Genomic DNA, 11,362 nt, shown 5'->3' on the forward strand with positions numbered 1-11,362 from the left:
GCGTGCAATGCAACCCTCCTATGTGTGTAGTTTGGTTGGAACACACGCATTTGTTGGTACTGTTCGAATTACGCATGTGGCTAGCTAGAATTCTTGATACCAGGATATCAACTTACAAGCCACTGGGAGCTTTGCTGGTGATTTGCCTGCAAATCAGCATACATGGAATGTATTTGATCTGTGACCGTAATGGCTAGCTAGGACATGGAGTTAGTTTCAGATTGGTATAACTACATTACTTTCCTTTCCTTTCTGTTCATTTTCCTATTTTGGTGAAGTCACCACTGGTACTTTGGTAAACGACTCAATTTCGGCTAGCGAAACGAAGTGTGTGTATCCATGCGCATATGACTTGAACTTTCATACGTTGTCGAACAGTATCAGTAGTTTCGTCACGAACGTAGTTCAACATTTGTGTCCCTTTGAAAAACCTAAACAAAAACGGAACACACGTCATTACCTACGGAAAACTTGGGGTCGCCAATGTCCCATCGTTTATCCAAATTTAACATTCTGAATTTGTGCCCATCCATTTCTTCAATCTTTAGAAGCGGTCTACGATTGGATATTATTTGCTGCCCATACACTTTCAGAACCCTTCACTTTTAGAAGTAATTGGGTATCTCAGTTGTTTCTGTGTTACTCATCGGCATTCATGATCAACAACCACAGGCCTTTTGTGATGGGCTTTACGCAACAACAAAGATTTGAGCAGCTGATTGATTTTTGGGAATGGCGGCTTCAGAAGGCGTTGCCTATCTATGCCGCTCCCGTTATCGTTACAGTCGGCTCGATATTCAATACTCTGACCATAACAGTCCTGCTTGGGCGGAAATTTGGGAAATCTTCAACTAGAATTCTCCTCATATCACTCGCCGTGATTGATACAATTGTCCTGTGGACATACGCACACGTCTGGATAGAGACTGTTTTCGGATTAACTCTCTGGATGGTCTCTGCAGCATTCTGCCCGATACATTATTTCTCTACCTACCTATTCGCTGACTTGGCGAGTTGGAGTGTGATGCTACTAACAGTGGAACGCATGATCTCAGTATCCTTCCCCCTAAGGGCCAGAGTGATATGTACTCGAAAATCTACCTGCGTCGTCCTCATTGTTGTGACCACCTTCTTATTTTCTCTCAATGTCCCTTTGCTTTTTATGTTTAGAATCGAAAACGGCGAATGTCCTTACCCAAGTGTTTATTTCTGGAATATCATCTGGCAATGGATTGACACGCTTGTTTTCTCTGGAATCCCAGCCTTCGTCATAATTGCTTGTAATTGTTCAATTCTGTACAAGGTTGTGAAGAGGCAAAGGAAACGAAAGCATCTACAGAATCAAGGCACCGCTCAAGATGATCAGTCGGCTCAGTTAACCAGCATGACAAAAATGTTAACTACCGTCAGTGTTATGTTCCTATTATTGACCTTACCAATGACGATATTTGGTGTAACATTTGGGAAGATGAGGGCGTCACTTAGCTTGCGGCAGTTTGCCGCCATGTCCCTCATGCGCAGTGTTGCGCGTCTGCTCGCCAGTATCAACAACGCGATTAATTTTCTACTGTACTGCTTGAGTGGGACCCAGTTCCGGCGGGAAGTTTATAGAATGTTACGAGGAATAAAGGCAACTGGGTGAGAACAAAGAAGCATTAGGCCAAGTATAGAATATATTTCAAGATGTTACATTGTATAAATGATCATTTAGTGGAGTTATCTTATTTTAGTATATTTCAGTAGGCATTCATGCTGTCCTTCTTAGTTCGTGGTGTACGGACAAATTGCCTTGAAGTGTGTCGGCTTTTCTTCTACAATCAATAAAGAGACGTCTTCCCCCCCCCCCCCCCGATTTGGAGACTCGTTTGGGTAAAGAAATAGTTTTCAAATTTTCCCTGGCTTCAAGGGATATCCCGACATGCAAAAGTGATACCCTCTTCGAAACCCTGCTCACTAGTAAATGATTGTCGTCTGAATGGTATACCGGCGTGTTTATCAAAGTGACTGTTTCGTAGACGACTCGACCAAAACAACTAAGCATCTCCCATACGGAAAAAATACGGAGAAGCCACAGTGAATCTGTCGTGCTGGCTGCCTACTACACTGCTAACTGTTGAAAACAGGTAATAGTGTGTTGGACTCCCCGTCAGTGCATCTGCTGAATGTCTGAATCATCTTGTTTTGGCAGAGACGCAACATCAATTTTTTTCTGAGATTTGATATCAGTTTGAAGCATAGCAAAAATCAGTGCCACCTATTGGGATGCTGACTATATTTCCGTTAGTCCAGGTAACCTTGACCCTATCCGCCACGTAGCGGAGGGTCGAGGAGGCCTCGTTGATTAACCTGAGGCGAGCCATACATTTTCGGTGCATACAGTGGATGTATTGCAATACCGAGCGCTCTGGTATTGAAGATTATTCACTTGGATCGAGGTTAATACCCATCCAAAGGAAAAACACGTGACCGGACACCGGAAACTTATGCCCCCGAATCGAGTTCATGACGAGTGAATGCCGTCAAGTACCAGTCTCTGTAATGAGTGAATGGAGGAGACTGGTGAAAGAGTCTATATTTCCGTGGCAAAGTACGAATGCTTTTATCGTTATGAGTACGGTAAGGTGCTTACTTCCATAAAACAAACGTTCCCGCAAATATAGTTGCTCATAAACCGCAGGATTCACATTATAAGAATCTATCACCTCTAAAGCTGATCACTGAGATAATTTTGGTTCATCAGTTGCCTATTAGGTGGCAGGACTGAAGGAAGCCTTTCAAGCCTCCTAGTAGTCAAAAGATGAACTAATTTTTTTTGCTCTTTGTATTGGATATTCTCATGATTAAAAGACAAAACAAATGTAATGTATATCCGGTTAAGGTAGTACAGAACTTATTTTTTGTGTGAACCTTTTATTGATATGTGACGTGTTCACCTCATTCGTCGTGATACGAGAATTGTTACTTTGGGCCCGAAATGTTGTCAGGAAGGAGAGAATTTAGGATTTCGCCCACGGCCTATAACTATTATTAACGATACGAGTCTTCTGACACATTAAGTAAGAATCCGTGTAGGCCACTATCATTGAGGACACCCAGATAAATATTGGTACATATTATGTAGCCACCAAGTGCCCCGAAAAACGATAATCCAGTGGCTAAGTCGCAGCGTGATATTAATCTCTGGATGCACTCCCCACCCAGATAGAGAAATTGGATTTTTCGTACCCGTTATTCTGGAAACGCATTCTTTCTGGACACAGGTCGTAATCGTGTCAAAGGTTCAACATCAATATAACAACTTGTTCATGTGATGCTTTTGGAAAGGAGAAGTCTATTGATTCACTTATCAGTGATCCGTTATTTCTGCCAGTGTCAACTATGTCATTTTGTATCGCCGATAACAGCTACATGTACTATGTCACATTCAATCGAAACGCTCAATCAATTTCAATGTAGAGTCATGCCATCCGACACAAAGCCCAATGGAACATATTTGTCTACGCTCAGCCAAATATTCCACGAAAAGGTGATACAGACACAGACAAAATATACCTTTCATGCCTAGTTGACTGCAACTTCAAATGCAAAATGCCAGTCTATATACACATGCCTCATTTGGTAGTCTGCATGTATTTAGTTAGCACACGGACCAGCGCAGAAAAAAACAATATTTGTTTATTTGTTTAACATTTGCCTTGCGGGCGGATTAGTCCGGTTTTTTTTAAATTACAGAGTGATATCATCGCGCGTGCAATGCAACCCTCCTATGTGTGTAGTTTGGTTGGAACACACGCATGTGTTGGTACTGTTCGAATTACGCATGTGGCTAGCTAGAATACTTGATACCAGGATATCAACTTACAAGCCACTGGGAGCTTTGCTGGTGATTTGCCTGCAAATCAGCATACATGGAATGCATTTGATCTGTGACCGTAATGGCTAGCTAGGACATGGAGTTAGTTTCAGATTGGTATAACTACATTACTTTCCTTTCCTTTCTGTTCATTTTCCTATTTTGGTGAAGTCACCACTGGTACTTTGGTAAACGACTCAATTTCGGCCAGCGAAACGAAGTTTGTGTATCCATGCGCATATCACTTGAACTTTCATACGTTGTCGAACAGTATCAGTAGTTTCGTCATGAACGTAGTTCAACATTTGTGTCCCTTTGAAAAACCTAAACAAAAACGGAACACACGTCATTACCTTCGGAAAACGTGGGGTCGCCAATGTCCCATCGTTTATCCAAATTTAACATTCTGAATTTGTGCCCATCCATTTCTTCAATCTTTAGAAACGGTCTACGATTGGGTATTATTTGCTGCCCATACACTTTCAGAACTCTTTACTTTTAGAAGTAATTGGGTATCTCAGTTGTTTCTGTGTAACTCATCGGCATTCATGATCAACAACCACAGGCCTTTTGTGATGGGCTCTACGCAACAACAAAGATTTGAGCAGCTGGGTGATTTTTGGGAATGGCGGCTTCAGAAGGCGTTGCCTATCTATGCCGCTCCCGTTATCGTTACAGTCGGCTCGATATTCAATACTCTGACCATAACAGTCCTGCTTGGGCGGAAATTTGGGAAATCTTCGACTAGAATTCTCCTCATATCACTCGCCGTGATTGATACAATTGTCCTGTGGACATACGCACACGTCTGGATAGAGACTGTTTTCGGATTAACTCTCTGGATGGTCTCTGCAGCATTCTGCCCGATACATTATTTCTCTACCTACCTATTCGCTGACTTGGCGAGTTGGAGTGTGATGCTACTAACAGTGGAACGCATGATCTCAGTATCCTTCCCCATAAGGGCCAGATTGATATGTACTCGAAAATCTACCTGCGTCGTCCTCATTGTTGTGACCACCTTCTTATTTTCTCTCAATGTCCCTTTGCTTTTTATGTTTAGAATCGAAAACGGCGAATGTCCTTACCCAAGTGTTTATTTCTGGAATATCATCTGGCAATGGATTGACACGCTTGTTTTCTCTGGAATCCCAGCCTTCGTCATAATTGCTTGTAATTGTTCAATTCTGTACAAGGTTGTGAAGAGGCAAAGGAAACGAAAGCATCTACAGAATCAAGGCACCGCTCAAGATGATCAGTCGGCTCAGTTAACCAGCATGACAAAAATGTTAACTACCGTCAGTGTTATGTTTCTATTATTGACCTTACCAATGACGATATTTGGTGTAACATTTGGGAAGATGAGGGCGTCACTTAGCTCGAGGCAGTTTGCCGCCATGTCCCTCATGCGCAGTGTTGCGCGTCTGCTCGCCAGTATCAACAACGCGATTAATTTTCTACTGTACTGCTTGAGTGGGACCCAGTTCCGGCGGGAAGTTTATAGAATGTTACGAGGAATAAAGGCAACTGGATGAGAACAAAGAAGCATTAGGCCAAGTACAGAAATATATTTCGAGATGTTATATATCATCATTTAGAGGAGTTATCTTATGTTAGTATGTATTGGAAGGCATTTATGCTGTCCTTTTCAGTTCGTGGTGTACGGACAAATATTGCCTTGAGGTGCGTCAGCGATTCTTCTACAATCAATAAAATATGTATCCCGCCCCGATTTAGCATACTGACTCTCATGCCTGTTTACTCGGGATCCACAAACCCATGACGGATTCCATCGATTTCCTGTTTTCTCGCCACGCTCTCAGTGCGTGGTCCAATCACAGCGCTGATAAGAAAATTTAAAGAGGGCAAAGGTCAGCGCCGATCGCATGGTACCTAACCTCGTCGCCTGTATTAGCATCGGTCCAACTAATGCAATTGTTATCGTGTTTTTAGAACCTCGTTTATAACTAATGGGCACAGTGTTGTCAGCAGAAATTAGTAAAGATGCCAGTGAAGACGATTTTGCGAATTTAGGGAGAGAAATAGCTGATTTATCTACCTGTCCCCTCTGCGCCATGTTCTGATTGGTCCAGATTCGAAGCTGTTTTGCCTGGGCTTCTGACCTGACTATCGCTCCTAGAGTAGAACTAAACCAAGGGTGGGAGGCCAGACAAAAAACAGCTTCTGAGGCGGAAATGTCAAGGTTTTGGGTTAGTGATTTAGCGATCTCAAAACATTGCTGGTCACGATGTGATTTTAAGACTCGTTTCGGTAAAGAAACATTTTTTGAATTTTACCTGGATTTAAGCAAGTATAGATTAGAAATATAATCTGTACTTTATATCAAGGCATGCGAAAATGATACCATCTTCGAACCTCTGCTAAGTAGTCAATGGTTGTCGTCTGTATGCTATACCGGTGTTAATCAAATTCACCATGTCTTACACGACGCGGCCGAAAACAACCAAGCATCTCCCATGCGGAAAAAAGTATCCACTCGGAGAAGACACGGTGAATCTGTCATGCTGGCAGCCTACATTGCTCAATGTTAAAAACAGGTAATAAATAGTGTGGTGGCCCCCCCCCCCCCCCGTCAGTATATCTGAATATCTGAATCATCTTGTTGTGATAGAGACGCAACATCATTTTGAAGCATATTTAACATCAGCGCCACCTACTAATGGGATGACTATATTTCCGTGGCAAAGTAAGAATATTCTACTTTCGTTATGAGTACGGTATTGTGCCTTCAAGTACTTACATAAAACAATGTAGTTTCTCCCAAAGCCGATTGTGTATACAGTTGCCAACCCCACGCTTTCGCATGAATTCGCTAAAACAATTCAAAATATGTGGGCTGTTTCAACCTCGTCCTCACAAATCAGTGTAGTAGAATGGTTTCAATCTTTGGCGCTCCAGTCCCGCTATTTGTATCTTACACGTCTTACACTGTATCTCGTACATTCACTTGTACATTATAAGTATCTAATGTTATACAATGTACAGGCGCACCTTGCAGAAGCACCGTTCGCGCACGTAGAAAATTTAAGACTGTCGAACAACGTGGGAGAAAGAAAATATGGAATACCACCGGCATGGCATGCATGGCGAGTTAAATAAACAAGGATATTGATCATACTTCTTCTTTCCTTTCTTTTACTCTACATCCGTGGTATGAGTGAGTTCGGCTCTCCATCTTGGGCAAAAAGTGGTTGTTTGGTGAGCCGGGCTTGCCAAATAGCCTCTTCCTATACTAACATATGTACCGAGTGAAAACGACATAAAAACAATTGCAAATGCCACGGAACATGCGTCACACTCTAAGAACTATTTTATTATTAATAGTAAAAAAGTTACTATTTAATGGATTAATATTGCACCCACATAGAAGTAGTAATTTTTACTACTTCAAAGTAGTTAAGATATTTAACCATATAAATGGTAACTTTTTCTACAATTGAATAGTAATTATTTTACTCTTTTGATGGTTATTTGTGAATAGTTAACTATTCCTGGTGGTTTTGGTTGAACCACATAAATGGTTAAATTTTTACTATTTCTGAGAGTAGTGGTCGCCATTACTATTCCTTGGTGGTAATTATCTAACATGGGCCGTATTTTGGGGCATTATGATCTTGCTGCATTTTCGTATCCAGCAGTCACAACGATCATGGACTTGGACCCCAGTCCAGTGTCTTGAGTCACTTCCATCTTGTCTGAACCCAGACGGAGACGCCACAAGACATCCAGCTGAATCTGTAGTCTATCCAGAGCAGGAAGGAAAAGGAAATTATTTTTTGATTCTAACAATTAAAACTTTATTTAATAACAAACATCAACTACATTGTACTATCACATATTTTTGAATCATAGTGTATAACAGGCTCCCCCCCCCCCATATCACTGTAATAAAAGCAATTGATAACAATGTATTCAAAGTATAAACAAGTTGCGCTCCCTGCTCTCTAGAAATTCATTGGCTACCTGTCAGTTTCAAGTATTTGCTTCATGGTATAACAATTCAAATAATTTAAAAAAAGATTTATATCACAAAAACCACCTTGTACTAAACAAAGCGAATTAACTGTTCTTTCCATATCTGCCTTGGTAAATATAGGTAAAATGAATGTTTTCAAAGTTGGTGTTAGCGTTCATCTTGGGAAGTTTTATAGCTTTTTCTTATCCTCACAAAATCCGTAGTCAAAACTAGTCAATCTATTGTTGATTGTATCGAGAGTGAGGCGGCCTTGGTCAATCCAAGATTTTAGAGCTAATTTTATCTCAATCAAACAGACTCCTTCCAATAAATCGTGCATGATATCGAACACATGGTTGTCAATAACATGGAAACTGCTGAGATCATTAAGAGGGCATCTTCTCTTTATCCCCGTCTCGGAAACATTGTTGGTTGTGACATCTTCATCATATGTGGCCCGTGTGCGGCGCAATTCACTCTCTTCCCTGGTGGCAGTATGGGCGGCATCTCTATGCATGCTGCAATAACGGCATGGAAAGTTTGCTGTGAAACTTTCAGCAAAACCGAAAAGTGTATGGAGTCCAAGATTGTCACCAGTTGTCTGTCCAAGGGCAATGCTAACTTTCAGCGTTGATGTCGTGTCATCACCATTCTGAACAGTGAGTCCTTCCAACTCGAGGCTCTTCAAATCTGGAAGAATATGGCCAACAATAGCATCTATCCCATAGTGTTTTATGTCCTCAGATCGGGCAACAGCCAACAAAAATATATTATCTAAACATGATTGGTAAACAGGGTGGATATCCTTTATGGTGAAGTAAAACATTCCTAATTTATGGGTACCATTTCCTCGTAACGGATTTGTTGTCTCGAGCTCGTCAAAGTAGAGAAGAATGTTCACGCAGTCATGATTGCTGAGGCACTGATGAGATTGGTAAAACTCCCCGTCCTTGAAGTCCTTCAGGTCATCACACGTAGCCGTTGCGGACCTGTACTGCTCTATCCCATCAAGCACACCATCTTGGTTAAGAACAGCACGTAAAACACCGTTGACTGGTATATACTGGAAACTGTCGTGTGTCTGGGTCTGTCGAACACCTCCAGTAGCTGCATCACGCTTTGGATTGAAGGCTTCACCAAGTGGAATGGATACAGGGGGAATGTACGTACCTTTATCTGTGAAATACTTTTCCTGCTTATATTGACTTTCAAAGCCCGCGAATGGAGAACTGGAGTCTTTGAAAATCTTCTTCAAATGTTGAACTTTTTCACATTCTAATTCTACACCAGTCACCTCCATCACACGCAGCGTTTCATTCTCTAGCATTCCAACGATCTCACTGAACATTTCTGAGGTACATTCAATAATATTTTGTAATGAGGATAATGGGACATTTGATTTGGCTTTCATTTTACTAACAAAATTGGCGGCAATGGCATGAAGGTCAACAGTAACAGATTCACTTCTACTCTGAGGCTGGGATGTGTTTTGCTCATAATTCATGCTTTTTCCTGGATCATCTCCATCTGACACTTCATCATCAACGGTATTGTCTAGGGGGGAAACGTCCATTGGGCATTCACCAACATCATGGCTTGCAGTGTCAAGTGAAAGAACATGCTTAAGTAGATGTCTTTTATAAGGCCAAGGGGTACTGAAAGTCCGCTGACACCCATCTTCAGCACAGGCAAAATAATCACTCGAATATACTATTGCATGGTTTGTCCGCAGATGATAAAAAAGATGTTGTAGTCCTTGACAAAAATTGGAACAAACAAAACAGGTAAAACGATGACTGCTGCTACTGGTTTCCATGATCCGCTTAGAAGTTATAGTACAAGTATAAACAGTCTACAGGCTTACCTGTAAATGTAATGAGATTAGTTGTTTTAGTTTCAAACGAATTCCTATCCTCGGCACTAGCTCCCTCAGGGTTGAGTCGTCCAACAAAACTGCAACTTCTTCATCAATACCTTGTTCTGAAATGCATGAAATGAGAGATATTTTAAGCATACTTTATAACTTGTTAATTTACAGAACAGAAATAAACATTTAACCGCATTTAACAGTCAATACGAGGGCCTTGTTGTGAGGAGGTCTTCGGTTGGTGGCTGGATTTGCTCGGAGAGGTTGTTGGCCATGACTCGGTGAGGCGGGAGATGCTCGGAGAGGTTGCAGTTGATTTCACGGGCCTGACGGGGTGAAAAAGCGGTCCAACATGTCCAAGCCACAAATAAAGTACACACACATACTATACCTGCGCTGAACATCTCGACCTGTCGAATGTTTGTTGTTGTTCCCAATATTTCAGTGTTTCCACATAATAGACAACTGTATTGTGTGGAAACACTGAAATATATGGGCATGATGATGGGGAACAACAACGGTCAACAACAAACATTCGATAGATCATGATGATCATGTAGATAGACCACAGAAAAACTTGTCAACCTATCTTTGTCTGTTCCCAAGCCAAACATAATTATCATAATAATGATGATGATATTCAGCTTAACTGTTAATCAGTAGCTAGGCCTAGGCCTACAAAAAAGGCCGAGGGAAACCAGAAAACTGAGAACACTCTCGAGACAAAACTGGAAACACTCAAAACATTACACGACAGGCCCATCACGGGGCCCATCATCAGTCACATCTTTTAGTAGAGTAACTAGACTAGGCCTAAATCAATCTTAAGTCGACTAAGATCACAGTGATGACAGGGCGACAATACGTCAAGAATTTGACGAATATATCGCCCTTATTCGGCTGTATGCATGGTATGTTTATCAAATCATGCAGTTATTAGACACGATTAGGCCAGCTGAAAATCTACGGCCGGAAATGCCGGATGTTGTCAGTTCTGAATGGACACTGCGCCACCATGGGTGAAAAATTGAATTATTGATGACGACATTCTTTGGCGGGATATTTGAATTATCACGGCTGATCTTCCACCAAACTCATTACTGAAGTCACACAGTTCTTTAACAGCAAGCATATTCCAAGAAAAATGATTTTTAGAATAATTTACAAGGTGTAGGCCTATTTATTTTTCGATCATAGGGCCTCCTCATGAAATTCATATCGGCAATTTTTCATGCGGCAAGACAGCCGGCTGCCGCCCGAAGTTTTGTAATTTGTATACTATTTTTAGGTCACCATATTCCTAACTTTGGCTCTCCAATTTGCCTTGTTACTGGCGAAAAATGATTTCATACATCATCTAAAACATTTCCCGATATGTTTTGAAGCCATAATTCATTTACCAGACCAGATGATTTCGGATTATTGAAGGACCAACTTTACGGCGTCCGTCCGTTGCAATGCGGCGGCGGCGGCGGCTGCGCAACTTGAACACGGGCCAAGGGGGCTCAAAGAAATCTTGATTTTTCTCACTATTGAATGATGAATATATATCTAAATTGCTTTCTGCAGGTGCTGCAGATATTCTTACCTTCAAAAACTGGAATGAGATCTTCCATCCCCCATGCTCTTAAATTATTTTCCATCCTGATTGTTTTCGGTTGAAGTT

The sequence above is a fragment of the Lineus longissimus genome, chromosome 10, assembly GCF_910592395.1.
Source record: "Lineus longissimus chromosome 10, tnLinLong1.2, whole genome shotgun sequence".
In the NCBI taxonomy this organism is placed as follows: Eukaryota; Metazoa; Nemertea; class Pilidiophora; order Heteronemertea; family Lineidae; genus Lineus; species Lineus longissimus.